The sequence below is a fragment of the Hemiscyllium ocellatum genome, unplaced genomic scaffold, assembly GCF_020745735.1.
Source record: "Hemiscyllium ocellatum isolate sHemOce1 unplaced genomic scaffold, sHemOce1.pat.X.cur. scaffold_154_pat_ctg1, whole genome shotgun sequence".
Classification (NCBI taxonomy): Eukaryota; Metazoa; Chordata; class Chondrichthyes; order Orectolobiformes; family Hemiscylliidae; genus Hemiscyllium; species Hemiscyllium ocellatum.
In genome coordinates, this window is record NW_026867806.1 from 1,369,025 (window position 1) to 1,384,623 (window position 15,599).

Here is a 15,599-nt window from a genome sequence, read left to right on the forward strand (position 1 = left end):
TTTGGTAAGACCGCACTTGAAATACTGCGTCCCGTTCTGGTCACCCTATTATAGGAAAAATGTGGATGCTTTGGGGAGGGTTCAGATGAGGTTTACCAGGTTGCTGCCTGGACTGGAGTGCTTATGTTATGAAGAGAGGTTGACTGAGCTCGAAGTTCTTTCATTGGAGAAAAGGGGGAGAAGAGGGGACCTAACTGAGGTATTCAAGATTATGAGAGGCATAGATAGTGTTGATAGCCAGAGACTATTTCCCTGGGCAGAAATGGCTAACACGAGGGGTCATAGTTTTAAGCTGGTTGGAGGAACGTATAGAGGGGATGTCAGAGGCAGGTTCTTTACACAGAGAGTTGTGAGAGCATGGAATGCATTGCCAGCAGCAGTTGTGGAAGCGAGGCCATTGGGGACATTTAAGAGACTGCTGGACATGCATATGGTCACAGAAATGTAAATGTGCATACATGAGGATCAATGGTCGGCACAACATGGTGGGCTGAAGGGCCTGTTCTGTGCTGGACTGTTCTATGTTCCATGTTCTATGTATTCTGAATACATTAACCATTTTATTTTTTTAATGACACAGGGACATATAAACATATCTTCAAATCGACCGAGACCATTTTCTGCTCAGGGTATGGCTCTGTGTATGACAGCAGCAATGATGCACCGACATGGAACAGGGAATGTGATGGAGACATAGTTTGGACAATGTACAAGGAGACCTCACATGGTCCAGTATTGGGAGAGAATGACATTATTGTGTGATTCAACTCAGGGAGGGAGAAAATGTCATCTGCCCGAGAAGAAACGGCCGATTGCACTCTCTCTCCTGCATTATTCCTCATCACAGTAACGTGTACGAGCTAAAACAAGACTCTCCTGTTATTGTTACCATTCTTATTTTTATAGAATCCCTGCAGTGTGGAAACAAGCCCTTCGGCCCAACAAGTCCATACTAACCTTTCAAAGACTAACCTTCCCATGCCCTTACAGTTACCCCTGACTAGTGCACCTAAAGTAGAAATCGCTGAACACTATGGACTATTTGACCAACCCACTTGAATTATACAGCTTTGGGCTGTGGGAGGAAACTGGAGCACCCATCAGAAGCTCACGCAGACAAGGGGAGAAGACGCAAATATTGGGACCATAGGGAGTAAGTTTACAGATGACATCAGAAAAGTGGTGTTGCAGATTATCTCAGAGTACAACAAGATCACAAATAGATGGAACAAAGGGGCAAGGTGTGACAGATGAAGTTTAACTTAGATAAATACGAGGTTACGCATTTTGGGTAGGCAAATCAGGGCAGAAATTACACATTTAATTGTAAGGGCCTGGTGAGTGTTGTGAGACAAAGGGAAATAGGGCTGCAGGTACATTGTTCTTGAAAGTGGAGTCGAATGCAGGCAGTGCGGTACAGAACACATTTTACAAATTTGCCTTAATCAGTCAGAGCATTGAGTATAGGAGTTGTGGTGGCATGTTGTATCTGTACAGGATGTTGGTGAGACCACTTTAAGAATACTGCGTACATCTTGGTTTTCTGCAGAAAGGATTTACACGGATGTCCCAGGACTGGAGGTTTGAGCTTGAGCGAGAGGTTGATTAGTTTGAGGTGTTTCTCCCTGGAGTGTCAGAGGCTGAAGGGTGACATTTCAGAGGTTTATAAAACCATCAGGGGCATGGATATTCTGAACAGGCATGTTCTGCTCCCCAGGGTAGGGGAGATCAGAACAGGAGAGCATAGGTTGGAGGGGAGAGGGCGAATGATTTAGAAGGGACCTGAAGATAAATGTTTCACACACACAGTGGTGTGTGTACATAAAGTGCTGTCAGAGGAAGTGCTGAAGGCGGTTACAATCGCACATTTAAAAAGTATCCGAAAGAGGAGGGATATTGGCCAAATGCTGGCAAATGGGACTGGATCAGATTTGAAATCTGATCGGAGTGAACAGATTGGACTAACGGGTCTGTTTCCGTTCTGTATGACTCTCTGATTCTGTAAGAGGGATGACGAAAAATTCTGAAAGTACCGTTCAAATCCGAATCCTCTTCACTGGAAGTTTATCGTGCCTCTATGTTCACATTGATTGAAAGTTGCGTTAGTGAAATATTTGACAAAGAACTGAGTAATGGATAATGGGACACAGACAGGAAAGTGCGGCTGAGACCCCAACCTGATCATCCACAATCTTAGTGCCTGGTGGAGAAGGTTCAACGTATCTAATGACTCACTCCTGTCCCTCAATCCCGTGGTCCTGTGCTCCATTCAGACCATTAAGCCTGTTAGGCAGGAGCATTTAGAGACTACTTACTTCTATAACCTGTTGCACAGAAACAGAGGAGATCATTCAGCCCTGCAAGACTGTCCCACACCCGTTGAGGTGATTTGGGAAATGTAATTGTAAAACCCAGGCTGGGGATGAAAGAGGCCCCTCATCTCTCTTTACAGAGCTTCCCCTCTCTGAAACGTGTGCTCCATTTGTTGGTCATGTTGTAGACCCAAATTCATTATGAATACAGCTCCCATACCTCACCCAGAGATGGCTCACAAAATCCTCTGGTCTCCCTGACGGCAACATTCAGTAACAGAACATTCATGAAAATAACACCCACTAACTTTCCAATAACAGAATGTGAGAACATCAGACACAGGGCCAGGTCGTTCACTCCCCAAACCTGCCTTGTCCTCCACTAAGATCATGACTGATCTGCTCTTGGTCTCAAATCCTCTTTCATACCCAATTCTTCATCGCCCTCAACTCTCTGATAGGACACAAGTGGTCAGGTAAAAATGACTGGCCCTGATATCAAGGCTTCTGTTGACTTCTGTTGACATCAAGGAGCTTAACAAATGTGAACTTAATGGGTATCAGAGAAAACTCTCCAGTGTTTGGAATCATGCATTGCACAAAGGAAGATGTTCAACATCTCAGTCCTGGGTCACCTCTGTGGGAGATCCTCAGGGTAGCTTCCTCTTCACAAACTTCTACAGCTGCTTCATCAATGTCTCCCCGCCCCCACCCTCCCCACCATAAGATCAGAAGTGGGGATGGTCACTGAGGATTCCACAATGTTCAGAATAATTTGACACCCCCGTCAGCTCCTGAATTGGACTGTGTCCATGTGCAGCAGGACATGGACTGCATTGAGGCTTGTGCTTTTAAAGAGTCCGTAACATTCATATAAAGGACTGTCTGACACTGCACATTGCCACAGTAAAATAACAGTTCATTCCGCACCTCACACTGGTTTCACAGGAATATGAGGAAGTCGTTCAGCCCATTGACACTATTGGAGAAGAACAGGGACAGCCCATTCAGTGCCTCCAGCCTATTACTCAGGAAGAGAAGGATTCTAGTGTGATGGGCCACACCAGAGCCCCTCGACAATATTTGAAGGCGGTAGCCGAGACTCTAATGTTTTCTTATTTTAAAGAAAATGTAAAGTGTCTGTTCCAGATGCAATGTGACTGGTCAAACAACTCAGTGTGAAGCAAAACACCATTTACTTAAACACGATAGATGAAATAAAACCAAAGAAAGAAGAATTTAGAATAACGTAATTATATTGGACGAGTTAACAGAATAATAGATCTAGGACCTAATACTAATGAACTGTTCCAATACTGGAAAATCACATGAACACAGCCCTTGGCAAAAAGGAATATTCAGACACTGAATGACACAAATATTTCTCCAATTCAGGATTTAAAAACAGCACCAAGAGAAAATTCACAGAGAGTAGCTGCCAGGAGACATTCACTAAAGCTTTCAACTTGGTGGAGACCCCAATGATTTCTGATGTTACTGAGAAACCAAAACCCAGAAATCCTAATCTGCGAGAGCTGACCACACCCATTCCATCTGCAGTAAAATAAACCTAAGGCCTCACTAGTTGTTTACTCAAGTGGTCTTAACTAGCCAGCTTGGTAACGGTCATTCAATCTCTCTCGTAAAAGAAACCAGAACAAAATACCTTCTTAAAACCTACAGCATCATCACACTAGTCAGCACATCGAGCTGTCATACAGGAACCAGGGTAACCCAATCAGGCCCTTGGCCCTGTCCAATTGGACGAGGAAGAAGCCAGTCAGTCCCTTGAGTCACTTATACAGGAACAGGAGGAGGCCATTCCCACCTCAATGCACTTACACAGGGGCAGAATGAGGTAATTGATGCTGATTCCTGATGAACGGCTTATGCCCGAAACGTCAATTCTCCTGCTGTGCTTTTCCAGCAAACCACTGTCTGCTCTGATCTTCAGCATCAACAGTCCTCGCTGACTCCTAACTGATGCTCTAACATGATGAACAAGTGGAGCAGAGGCTGCACAGACAGACTGCTCCACGTTGTTCCTCGTAGCTCCATCTGTCATGATACACACGTGGGACTTTAATGCGGTTTTCTCGCGGTGAGGAGGGAAGCCATATGTCTTGTGTGAAGTCACAAGAAGGCACCTTCCATCTCCGAGAAGCCAGCCTGGTGTTCTCTGTGTAAGGCGGGAGCTGGTGGGAACGGCTACCTGTTTCAGATGGAAGGTATTGTGGCTGCTGTTGGGGATTGTGAGCAACATGGCGTTCAGTACGGGTTCACACGCCGCCTACACAATAACGTGAGGAGAGTTAATTTAGGCATATAAACTATTAGGAAAGTCACGTTAGATTGATAAATGGACTCTCTAAGTTCAAATAATGCTGATCTTCTTCATGTTAATCTTGTCTAGTGCACGTCCTGTTCAGTGTAACCTGTATGCCTTACTCTGTCCAAGTCTATTTCCACCCTATGATCTGTCTGGCCATGCTGACTATGATCTTCCTCCGCTGCTCATAAATAAAGTGATTCCCTGTCCTGAGGTACACGTGACAATAAATCAAACCAACCAATCCTTGATAAAGTATGGAATTTCTCTCCCTGTCAATGTCTCTTTTGGAAGTAACTGATCGCTGCCACTCCTCATGTTTAACGTCACCGTGTCTTCGTCTCTCACAGCTCTACTGATTAAACGCTCAGCTTCTTCACTCTATCCTCGTGATACCATCACCCGTGTCTGTGGTAAGGAGATCATTCCTTACAAAGGAGATCAAATCCGTAGAGTGTGTCCCAACCACGCTTTCGGCAAGGCCCTAAAACAGCAGGAAGATGGCATTACTTATGTACTCGAATTATCTTACAATGAAGGACAGCACACCATTGACTGCACCCATTACTTACACAGGATTTGATTCGAAGCAGTCAGCAGAGACTCGTGAGTGGGAGATCATGCTTCCCAAATTTGTTAGAGTTCGTTGATGAAGTGACCAAGCAGGTTGATGAGGGCCGAGCGGTAACCATAGTCTCTATGGATAACAGTAAGGCCTTTGATAAGGTTCCACATGGCAGACTGCTCTGGAGAATTACATCATGTGGAATGCTGGGGAACTGGCCAATTGGATGCATAGTTGGCTTGATGGTCGGAAGCAGGGGGTTTAGTGGAAGGATACTTGTCAGACTGGAGGCTGGGTCCATAGCTGTCTGTTTTGGTTAATTTGGTTGAGAATGTACAAGGCATGATTAGTAAGTTTGCAGATGACACTACAATAAGTGGGAGCATAATCATTGAGGAAGTTTATCAGAAATTGCAGCAGGACCTTAATCAGTTGGGAAGTGGGCCGAGAAATGGCAAATGGAATTTAATAAAGAAGTGTGATGTCTTCCATTTTAGAAACTCAACTCAAGGTAGGAGTTGCACTGCGAATGGGAGGGCCTTAAGGGGTGTAGTGGGCAGTGAGACCTTGGTGTTCAGGAGCATGGTTCTCTGAGAGTGGAGTCACATGTAGACAGGGCAGTGAAGAAGGCATCTGGCACACAGACCTTCATCAGGCCGGACATTGAGTATGGAAGTTGGGAATTTATGCTGCAGTTATACAGGACTTTGGTAAGGCCGCACTTGGAGTATTCTGTTCAGGTTTTGTCACTTTGTTATAGGGAGCACATGTCTATCTCCTAAGGAAGTTATTACGGTACCTTGCTGTGGCAACTGACAGGGTACCCTTCATTGTTCAGTACTTCCCAGGAGCTGACAAATTATACCATGTTCTTCGTGACCTCCAACACATTATCAATGAGGATGAGCACCTCGCCAAGACCTTCCCCACACCTCCACTGCTTGCCTTTAAACAACCACCAAACCTCCAACAGATCATTGTTCATAGCAAGCTGCCCAGCTTTCAGGACAGCGCCATACAACCCTGTCACGGTAGGCACTGCAAGACGTGTCAGAATGTGGACATGGGTATTACCATTACATGTGAGGACACCTCCCACCATGTACATGGCAGGTACTCATGTGACTCAGCCAACATTGTCTATCTTATACATTGCAGGCAAGGGCGCCTGGAGGCATGGTACATTGGGGAAACCGAGCAAAGGCTACGACAAAGGATGAATGGGCACCACACCACAATCAACAGACAGAAGTGTTGCCTCCCAGTTGGGACACTTCTGCGGTACTGGACATTCGACCTTGGGTGACCATCCTCCAAGGCAGACTTCAGGACAGTCAACAGCGAAAAATAGCCAAACAGGGCTGATAGCTAAGTTCAGTACCCATAGGGAGGGCCTCAACTGGGCCCTTTGGTTCATCATACTACAGGTGACCACCATTGCACTATATACATACACAGACACAGTTACACACACACACACACACACACAGTCACTCCTATACACACACATACACACGGACACACATATACACAGACATGCACACAGACACTCATGCACACCCTTACAGACACACACACTCCCATACTCACACATGCATCCTCTCAGAGACTTAGACCACTCTACACTCATGCAGGCACATATACCCTCTCTCTCACAGACACTCGCAAACCCCCACCCCAGACACATACACACTTCCACTCACACATGCACCCCCTCACTGAATTAAGACACTCTGCAATCACGACACACACATGTACACTCTCTCTCACACTTACAACCCCCAAACCAGACAGACGTACACACAGACAGACACAAAGACCCACATGCGCCCATACGTTTTGTGGGGTGAATTTGTACTTGCAGAGTTACATTGTACTTTGCTCAAAAACAGTAAAACTCTGTTATCTGGCTTTTTAGGTTAGAATTGATCTAAAATCATGGCATAGACAGAGAACACAGGGCGCTAACACCTTCGACATATTGTCTAAATAACCCAATTGTTACAGTTAACCTGAGAATGCAACTTAAAAAAAAAGTTTTTTGATTTACACACGGAAGAAGGTAAACTATCATGGTTTTTGAACAGATGAAAGACTCAACAGACAATCAAGGTAATTTTCAATGTGTAGCTTCAGTTACATCATATCGTAATTTTTTTTGCTATAAATGCTGTGCCTTACAATTTTGTCCCCCACAATCACCTGAAGAAGGTGCGGTTCTCTGAAAGCTACTGTGCTTCCAATTAAACCTGTTGGACTATAACATGGTGTTGTGTGATTTTTAACTTTGGACACCCCAGTCCAACACCAGCATTTCCAAATCATGATTACTGTGAAGTGGAATCGTACTAATCGTTCTCCAGCACTCTGGCACCTCCCCAATGGTCAGATTCTAAATAAAATTAATGTTAGAGGTCATCTCGCCACGTTATTCATGCTCTTCGCAAGCATTATTGTGAGATTTTCTCTAGAGTTATGCATGTAGAGTAGAGAAGGACAATGATTTTAAACAATGCTGTGTATTACCCTAGAGAGCTGAGATTGCTCTGAACTGGATGGAAACCTTTCAGCAGCCTGGTAATGTTTTTGCTGCCTCTGTACAGGATCTTAGTGAGATCACATTGGAGTAGTGTGTAAAGAATTTTTCTACTCAATGAAGAAAGTGTATTGTTATATTGGAAGGAGCTCAGAGATAGTTCCCTCAACTGATTCCTGCAAAGAAAGTGTCTTAGGATGGAGAGTTATCAGGAAAGTGGAACCGAGGCCTCGATAACATCAGCCATGATTGTATTCAATGGCGGAGCTGGTTCGAGGGGTTGGATTCCTGACTGATGCTCCTCGTCCACACTCAGCCTTTCGACCGTAATACACAGTATAGAGGGAAGACTGTCTATCAAACAGGAAGCAGGCTCTCCGGATAAATCAGTCTTAATCAGTTTGTCAGAACGTCACCAGTGGAGTCACACAGTGACCAGTGCGGGGACCTCAACTATTTACAATCTACATCAATGATCAGGAGGTTGGAACAGATATCCAGATACTGAGTTTGGTGATGTCGCTTGGATAAGCAAGAGATTAAATTATCAAGAGAGGGTGGAGTGTCTGCGAATAGATACAGAAAGTTAAAGACAATGGATAATAATCTGGCAGGTGCAATACAACATAATATAACCTGTAATTTCATTTACAGGAATAATGGAAGGCAGTATGTTACTGAAATGGAGAGGGATTACAGGACTTCATGATACTGTGTACTGGGGGGTTCACTCAGACCCGTTCAGACATGGAAGGTTTTTCTCCATCCCTGATGGTCTGCTCATTGACAATCCGAGTGACCCCATTGCTCTCTGTACACATGGAATACTTTTGATGTGGTTGGTTGGTGGTGGGGATGGAGTTTTGAAACGTGTAGTAAGGGGATGGCCTTTATCCAAGATACAATTATTCCTTTCTATATGGAGACCCGTAGACGATGGGAATGGCTGCCTGCTTCTGAATGAAGGAACTGTGGCTGCTTTCAGGACAGGGGTATTCACCAACATAATATACTGTACATGGACAACCTGTAACATTAATAGAGTGTGAGCTCCTTCAGTTCCTCTACCTCTCCCCATGTAATGGCTACTCGGCAGATTCCATGTACACCTTCGGGAATCTCACTATACTGGGAAAATAAGGATACACCTGGCAGCTTCCCGCTGAGGGAGAAGCAATGTATTGATCTCATCCACCATATACATCCTCCATCACCGAATGGTGACATTGATGTTGAGATACTGGGAGAAGACGGAGCTGTCACCGACTCCGGCCTGGAAAGTTTCGGATCACAGAAGCTGAATGAAACTGTGACCCTAATAGCCACCGGCAGCACCATCTTCCCCCTGGCGTGAAGCTGCAGGTCGTGTTGAAGAAGGTGACACCGCTCTGTGACCAGCTCCTACTTCAGACCAGATCCCCTCAACACTCTGTTCCTGGGTTAAGTGTAGCTTGGGAAGCTGCTCCTGGAAAACCCGAGGTGGATACAGCAGATCCCTTTCCCAACACACACTCACTCCGTGGTTTCAGAGCTTCCCCTCTCTGCAGCTTCTGTTCCATTTGGTGTTCATGTTACACACCCAGATGCTGTTACCATAGTCCCCATGCTCCATCCAAAGTTGGGTCACCAAATCCTCCGGTCTCACTGAATGTCTGAGGCAGCTCAGAGCAAAACCTCCAGCAAACCATCCCCAGCACCTCCACTAACTTTTCAACAACAGGAGTCAGTCAGAAACCCCTCGGCTACAAATATTGTGGACCAGACCAGATCCCCGCAAAATATTTTAAGAAGGCCACTTAGACCCAAACCATTCCTTATTTGAAAGAGAGATGTGAAGTGTATTTTCCAGATATGTTGTGACTGGTCAAAGCACTCAACGTTAAGCCAAGTATAATCTATTCAAATGCTTTAGTTAAAATACAATCAAAGAAATTTTGGGAGAACTTATATGTTGGAACAGTTACACAAACAATAGATACCGTACCTTCTTGGTATATACTGCTTGGCACAAAGATAAATTCAAATACAGATTCTTACATGCAGTTTTTTTGATCCAGGAAAAAGCAACATCAACAACCATCTCAGAGAGAAAAGCAGCTGGGGATCATGTATTGAAACTTTTAACCCTGCTAGGATCTCCAACAGCTTCTGAATGCTGCAGCCAAAAACAAAATGAGAAACCCTGGTCAGGGAGAGCTGGCCACTGCCCTTCCATTGTTATCACCGTTTTAATAAAACCTAAAGGCCTCCTCAGTTATTTACTTAAACTGTTTTCAGACAGCAGTTCCGCACCTCTGCCTTTAAAACCTCTCTTAAAAAAACAAGAGAAAATAACCTTTATACAGTGATAGTATCCTCACAACTCCACCTTTAATAAAATGATCTATCAATATACAAAGATGGATTCATGTTAGACTTCCTAATCTTCCTCTATTAGTAGCAGATAGAAAGGATAGTGAAGAAGGTGTTTGGTATGCTTTCCCTTATTGGTCATAGTATTGAGTACAGGAGTTGGGATGTCATGTTGCAGCTGGACAGGACATTGGTTAGGCCACTGTTGGAATATTGCGGGCAATTCTGGTCTCCTTCCTATCGGGAAGATGTTGTGAAACTTGAAAAGGTTTAGAAAAGATTTACAAGAATGTTGCCAGGACTAGAGGATTTGAGCTACAGGGAGAGGCTGAACCGGCTGGAGCTAATTTCCCTGGAGAGTCAGAGGCTGAGGGGTATGGATAGGATAAATAGGCAAAATCTTTCCCTGGGGTCGCGAGTCCAGAACTAGAGGGCATAGGTTTAGGGTGAGAGGGGAAAGATATCAAAGAGACCTAAGGGGCAAACTTTTTCATGCAGAGGGTGACACGTGGATGGAATGAGCTGCCAGAGGATTTGGGGGAGGCTGATACAATTTAAGAGACATTTGGATGGGTATATGAATAGGAAGGGTTTGGAGGGATATGGGCTGGGTGCTGGCAGGTGGGACGAGATTGGGTTGGAATATCTGGGGGCATGGACGGGTTGGACTGAAGTGTCTGCTTCCATGCTGTACATCTCTATGACTCTGTGATTCTATGACTGCAATGCATTATATATATATATATATATGATATTGACTCTGAGCATATAAATGTTCACAACGAGATTCGATTTCAGTCATTTTACTCCTGCCACAGAATGCCTTTGTCTTTCTTCATCCACGTCTCCAGACTGTGTCAAAACTTAGTTTTCTCGCCCTGTCACCTGTATAATTTCAAACTGAATGGCAGCAATAATAAGCTCAATTGAAACAGACTGCTAATTTTTCACCTGAATGCCCCCAAAGTTTTAAGGAATCACGATCAGTGATAAAGACTTGTCTCATGTATGTTATTCACAATTTAAATGCTGAAATGTTGTAACACCAACGTCAAGCTCAAGGCCTCCTTCCCCATTGTGGAATAAATCTGTTGATGTTTCCACTGGACACCCCAACCACACGTTACATAATGGAGCACTCCTCATCTCTCCAATGCTCCCTCTGAATTATATAGCTCCTCATGTCTCAGCATAAAAGAATTACATACTTCTGTACCTCTTAATGCTATAACCTCTTTACCTGCTACTCCTGGCCTATACCAGTAAACCTTACTCTCATAGGCATATGTTTTAAGAAGATCTCACACATTCTTCTCAATCTCTCACAGAATCCAAACTTTGATTTCTGAACCCAATCATCATCAGCCATTTCAGTTTCTAATCTTGCCGTTGTAACTCTCTGCTCTTCCACACGAGTTCTCACGGCTGCAGGAAGTGAATTGTTGAACTTCTCCAAAATAAGAATCTCTCTAAGAGTGCCATAGCCTTTGCTCTGTTTTTAATACTAATACCCACCTTTCAAAATTACTTTGTTTGATTCTTTCAAACTCAATGCACGCTTAACGAGGGAGGTTTTTTTTTTAGATTCCAGAAACGCTGTCTGTAGCTTCTGGCCCAAGCTCATATGCCCTTCAGATGGCTTTCTTCACCTCCTCATACTGGCCAGATACCCCCACTGATCGGGATGCAAATACCTTACAGCTCTGGGTGGATCAACTAAATCCACATGGTCACTGATCACTGCATTTGTTTAGCCACTTTCTCAAATGAAATTAAAAAGCCTTCCCCATCCTTCTCATCAAATTTAGACAATGTCTGGGCATATTTAAACAGAACCCCATCAGGCCTTTGGCTACTAAAGGATTGCTCATCCTTACTATCCTCCTCATCCAACCTACCGTCTACCTTCATCTCCAACTTCTATGTCAACTTTCCTAATTACTAACTTGTGAAGTTGAAAAGCTCTGGGTTTCTTCTCTCTCGTTCTTCTTCATTTCCTTTTCTTTTATTTCTACTTCTCATTTTAATTTGACTGGTTTCAATTCCTTCTCATGTTCAAGTCGCCTCATTTCAAATTGAATTCGAGCCATTTCCAAAGAGTCTGATGGCGGTTCCACCAAATGTAATTGCCAAGCTATAGCTGTAATTATCTCTCATTTTCTCACAGACAAACACAACCCCAACTCCAGCTTGTCTGTCAATTCCTACAGCTTTACCTTCATTACCTTTTGTAAAACCCCCAACTTCACTTCGTCCACACCCAGAGAACTCTCAGTGACTGAAAGAATCTTTATACACAAAACACGTTTTAAACCAACTGAATTCAACATCCGGAACAACTACCATATGTGACTTTTGAACCCAATAGTCTCTGTTGCATACTCTCCAGTGTCTGCATGAGAGTATTCTGGATGCTCTGGTTTCCTCCCACAATCTAAAGATGTGCATATCAGGTGAATTGGCCATGCTAAATTGTTTGTGGTTTTCAGGGATGTGGGGTTTAGATGCCTTAGTTGGGGAAAATGTGTACTAATAGGGTAAAGGAATGTTTCTGGGTAGGTCACTCCTCGGAGGGTAGGGTGAACTTGTTGGGTCAAATGGCCTGTTTGCACATTGTGGGGATTGTAAATGTAAACCCAATTTGGTATTATCAATTTAGAACCAGACAAGAAACCCCAGTTTGCTATAGACCAACCAGACTGCCTCAAACTATTTCAAGGAAGTCGCTTGGATGCCAACATTTTCTTATTTTAAAGGCAGATGCGAAGTGGGAGTTCCAGATATGATGCTACTAGCCAAACCACTCACCATTAATTAAAACACAATATATTTAATGTAATGAAAATCCATACAAAATGAAGAGGATTTGAGAATAACTTAACTATTGGAAACCTTAACCGAACAATGGATACAAAACCGTCTACAAATGAACTGTTCCAATATACTAGCATCACCTAAATATACTAGCATCAATATACTAGCATCAAGTGAAGCTTCAGAGAGAATAGCAGCTCGGGATAATTTACTAAAACTTCCAACCTTCTGGGACACAAGCACCTGGTGACTTACAGCTATAAGGAAAAAACTAGAAAGCCTGGTCTATGCGAGCTGGCCATTGTTACTACTATTTATTAAAAACCCAAAACCCCAAAAGTTATTTACTTGAGATGTTTACAGTAGGCAGTTTGGACTTTAAGATCTCTTGTTAAAAAAAATAAAATAAACATTTTTTTTAAAAAAGTGACAGCATTGTCAGACAATTTAGATGCCTGGTCCTTTACTCAATGGGCTTCCCCGTGTTACTGATCGCAAGGTCACCTGAGTTGGCAAATACAGGTACAGACCAAGTTACAAGGATGTGTCGCATAACTTCTGAAACACGCCTGTCCATGGACCATCACATGGGACATACCGGGAAGTGAAAAACAGCCAGACACACACCATTTCACTGTTTCTGAGCTACACAATGCCAGCTATCGATACAAAATATAGCCAAAACCCAAGGCCAGGGAAAGATACAGAGGGACAGAGAGATTCACATTACAGACAGAAACAGACAGTTAATTAACTGGAAGGAGGTTGTGGAAAAATGGGGGAAAAGACAGAGCAGTGGGACTAACTGGAGAAGTAAGATCTTCGAGAGTAAAATTACAAGAATGAGAACATTGAATAAAGGCATTGTCAGATCATCTGAAATGGTTTGTTACATCAAATTCTGAATCTGCTTCACAGAACACCACAAACAACATAAACTGGGACAAGATGACAGCCCAGCATGGAGAGCTGTACAGACCATGCTAGTGTGTTGCTCAGTAAACTGCACTATCTGTCCAGCATGGAGAGCATTGCAAACTTTACTATAATATGCTAACTATACTCGCATCAGATTACTGTCTCCAATTGGAAGGTTTGCTCTCGCTTCGTGTGTGTGTGTTCATCAGAGTGTACAGATGAGGTAAAGTGTTTGAGAATGTTAAAATAAAGGCATTGCCATAAAAATAGCAATATACATCCGTGTGAACATGAATGACAGATGGATGGGAGGTTGGTGTGTGTTCGAATCAGATTTGCTTCAACAGGGTTGAAGCCGAGAGCGTCAGCAGCAGATTATTAACTTCATTAAGACTGTATTTTATAACTCAAGGTTCAAACAGGAGATGGAATAAGCCAGTGAGATACATCGCGGAGTGGTAAGTATTTCAAGTTAGAAATGGTCAGGGCATGGTGTCAGGAATCAGCTCATGATCAAAGGGATCTTCCACAGTTGTGACTCATCTGCTTCAGCTGCAGATATTGGCCAGGCATGGGATGGAAACACTGGAAGGAAGTGGAGTTTGTAACCAGAACAGTAGACAGTGACCTCCATGCTCTTAATATTTAAATAACAAAGGCAAAGATACAATACATTGCGGTTCTCCGCTGAAACTGAGTAGGTCAACATCGAGACCCATGAGTAACAGTGCCAGAGCAGAGGGAGGCAGTAATTGAACACCTTCATTTATGTAGTTAGTAGTGGTCTGTAGAGTAAATATCTGGATTCAGAGTTTCAACAGGAACAATAATAGTGGACAGAAGTGTAGAAAATATGAAAGAACAGTAATACAGTCATAACCAGTTTATAGAAAAAAAAAGGATAGTGACACTTACCAGGAACACCAACGATAGCCAGGAAGGGATAATAAAAATATTGCATAAAGAGAAGAGCGTAATAGATCCGCCATGATAATGACAACCAATCAAATGCAGAAAGATACCAAATATAATCGGATAAACTCCTGTCTATTGTTGAAATATTCCATTCGAATGTTCTCAGATTCTCATCCATGTTTGGAACATTCCAGTCTAATGTTCTCAGATTCTGATCTCTCCTCCCCCTCTCTCTGGATCTGCTGACCCCTGTCAGTACTGTCGGTGATGGTCCCGCTCATATTATGGGATAACGCATTGAATGGCGCCCATTTATCATTAAAAGATGTAAATCCTTCACTGGGACAATTAGAATCTATGGAGATTGGCATTAATCACAGTCACTGAAAAAATAGAATCAGTTAACCAGTTCCATACATCACTTTTCATATCACTATAAAAGGGAACATTTCCCAGTTTTGGATGGATTGGATGATGGTTGCTGAGGGATGGACCATAAATCTTTAATTTTTTATTTACTTTTCCTTGCATACAATATTATTAACAGAACACTGCAGGGGTGTATATGTGTTCCACTCTGTTTAGGAAAGGAAGCAGTTATAAAATAACAGATCAGCTACATTAAAAAAAACATCGGATGGGCAAGTTTCTAGATGCCTTAACCTACAGTATGATACTTATTGACCAGTGTGAGGCTACGCTGGGTTTTAAGTGCCCTGTTTTCAAATCCTTTTATAATCTTGACACAGAGCACTGAGACTGCTGCTCAGGAACAGGCCGAAGCAATTCTGTCCCTATGGGTCTCTTACAGAAGGATAGGAGAAGGCCATTCAGTCCATATTAGCCTGTTGCTAATTG

The 15,599-nt window shown here is 43.3% G+C and overlaps 1 long non-coding RNA gene across 2 annotated transcripts in view; it reads left to right on the forward strand.

Moving 5' to 3' along the window:
* Positions 1-7,469, forward strand: part of LOC132810143 (uncharacterized) — a 33,414-nt gene extending 25,945 nt beyond the window's left edge. Inside the window, exon 3 of one of the 2 annotated variants that reach the window (XR_009642743.1) lies at positions 6,365-7,469. This is a non-coding gene — a long non-coding RNA (uncharacterized LOC132810143). Of the gene's footprint in view, positions 1-580; positions 3,503-6,364 lie in introns of those variants that run through there. The other variant, XR_009642744.1, reaches the window with a different exon arrangement.
* The last annotated feature ends 8,130 nt before the right edge of the window (positions 7,470-15,599 follow it).